Consider the following 2,040-nt stretch of genomic DNA (forward strand, 5'->3'; position numbering starts at 1 on the left):
GGAGGAGACTCGCCGCTCCTAAAGTGTGTGACTGGCTGTGACGCGGTGCCGCTGCGGCTCGTGATTGGTGAGGGGCTCCACGTGGTGCTCAGCACCGCTCAGAGTAGCACCGCCCCGCCTAGGTGTGTGCTGCTCATTGGAGGAAGGTGCTTTGAAAAGGCGATTGGTGTGTGACGAAGCCGCCTGCGCTCTGCGGAAATAAAAGTCAGGCTCGGCGCCGATCGGGCCACATTTCCTTTGAGTGTTAACACTGCGAAGAGAAGGTTCAAAATGAGTGGGCGTGGCAAAACCGAGAAGATGACCAGAGAGGATTGGAGGAAGAAGAAGGAGCTGGAGGAGCAGAGAAAGCTGGGAAACGCTCCAGCTGAGGTGGACGAGGAGAGAAAGGACATAAACCCCCACATACCACAGTACATTTCATCAGTGCCGTGGTACATCGACCCATCAAAAAGGCCCACACTAAAGCATCAAAGACCACAGAGTGAGCATGAGAAGCAGTACTCTGCAATTGGAGAGTGGTACAAGAGAGGAGTGCAGGAGAGTGCAGTTGCAACTGAGTTCCATAAAGGGGCTTGTGAAAACTGTGGTGCCATGACACACAAGAAGAAAGACTGCTTGGAGCGACCCAGAAAAGTTGGTGCCAATTTCACAGGAACAGGGATTGCTCCAGATGAACATGCTCAGATCCAGTTCACCATGGACTATGATGGAAAGCGTGATCACTGGAATGGCTACGACCCCGAGGAACATCAGCGCATTGTTGAAGAGTACGCCAAAGTAGATCTGGCCAAGAGGACACTGAAAGCACAGAAACTTCAGGATGAGTTGGCCTCGGGAAAACTGGACCAGACTGAGCGGGAACATGACAGTGAAGATGAGGATGAAGATAAATATGCAGATGACATCGACATGCCCGGTCAGAACTTTGACTCCAAGAGACGAATCACTGTCAGGAATCTGCGTATCAGAGAAGACACAGCTAAATACTTGAGAAATCTGGATCCAAATTCAGCGTACTACGATCCAAAGACGCGAGCAATGAGAGAGAACCCGTACTCCAACACTGGCAAGAACCCTGATGAAGTGGGGTACGCTGGAGACAACTTTGTTCGCTACAGTGGAGCCACAATTTCCATGGCTCAAACACAATTGTTTGCCTGGGAGGCTTATGAGAACGGCTCCGAGGTGCATCTGCAGGCTGACCCCACCAAACTGGAGCTGCTGCATCGTTCCTTCAAGGTCAAGAAGGAGGACTTCAAAGAAGAACGGAGGGAGAGCATCCTGGAGAAGTATGGAGGCCAGGAGCATTTGGATGCACCACCGCGGGAGTTGCTGTTGGCCCAGATGGAGGACTACGTGGAGTATTCGCGTCACGGCGCTGTGCTGAAAGGACTCGAAAAGGCTGTTGCTGGCTCCAAATATGAGGAGGACGTGCTCATCAACAACCACACTTGTATTTGGGGTTCCTACTGAAAAGACGGCTTCTGGGGGTACAAGTGTTGCCACTCCATGGTCAAACAGAGTTACTGCACAGGATCAGCTGGAATTGGAATTAACAACTCAGAGTGCACTCCATTTGAAGAGGCAATAACTGAGCCACAGGAGGAGGAACAGCCCAAGACTCTGCTAGAAATGCATCAAGATAAGATGAAAGAGAAGAAGAAGAACAAGAAGCGCGACACCGACAGCAGGGATTCGGAGGATGAGGAGAAGAAGAAGGAAAAGCTGAAGAAGGCTCTAGAAGCAGAGGACAAGCGGGTGAAGCAGGTGGAGATGCTAATGCAGCTGGATGAGAGGAAGAGGCGGTACAACAGCTTGTTTGAAGTAAAGGCACCCACTGAGGAGGAGATGGAAGCCTTCCGCATGAAACGCAGCAGGCCAGATGATCCCATGGCTTCCTTCTTGGGACAGTGACCTTTTCAGTCCCGGCAGATTCCCCTAAACTCTCCCCAAGGACTCTACTAGAGCAGCTGCTCAGTAAAATATAAAATCCCACATTCACTCAAGTTTTGTGTTTTGGAAAGAAGTGCTGGAGAAACT

At 51.0% G+C, this 2,040-nt stretch overlaps 1 pseudogene; it reads left to right on the forward strand.

The window, feature by feature from the left end:
* The first annotated feature begins 175 nt into the window (after nt 1–175).
* On the forward strand, nt 176–2,008 carry LOC102207971 (pre-mRNA-splicing factor SLU7 pseudogene; annotated as a pseudogene).
* Nucleotides 2,009–2,040: the final 32 nt, after the last annotated feature.

Source organism: Pundamilia nyererei, unplaced genomic scaffold (assembly GCF_000239375.1).
Source record: "Pundamilia nyererei isolate P.nyererei 1_Seehausen unplaced genomic scaffold, PunNye1.0 scaffold04146, whole genome shotgun sequence".
Taxonomy (NCBI): Eukaryota; Metazoa; Chordata; class Actinopteri; order Cichliformes; family Cichlidae; genus Pundamilia; species Pundamilia nyererei.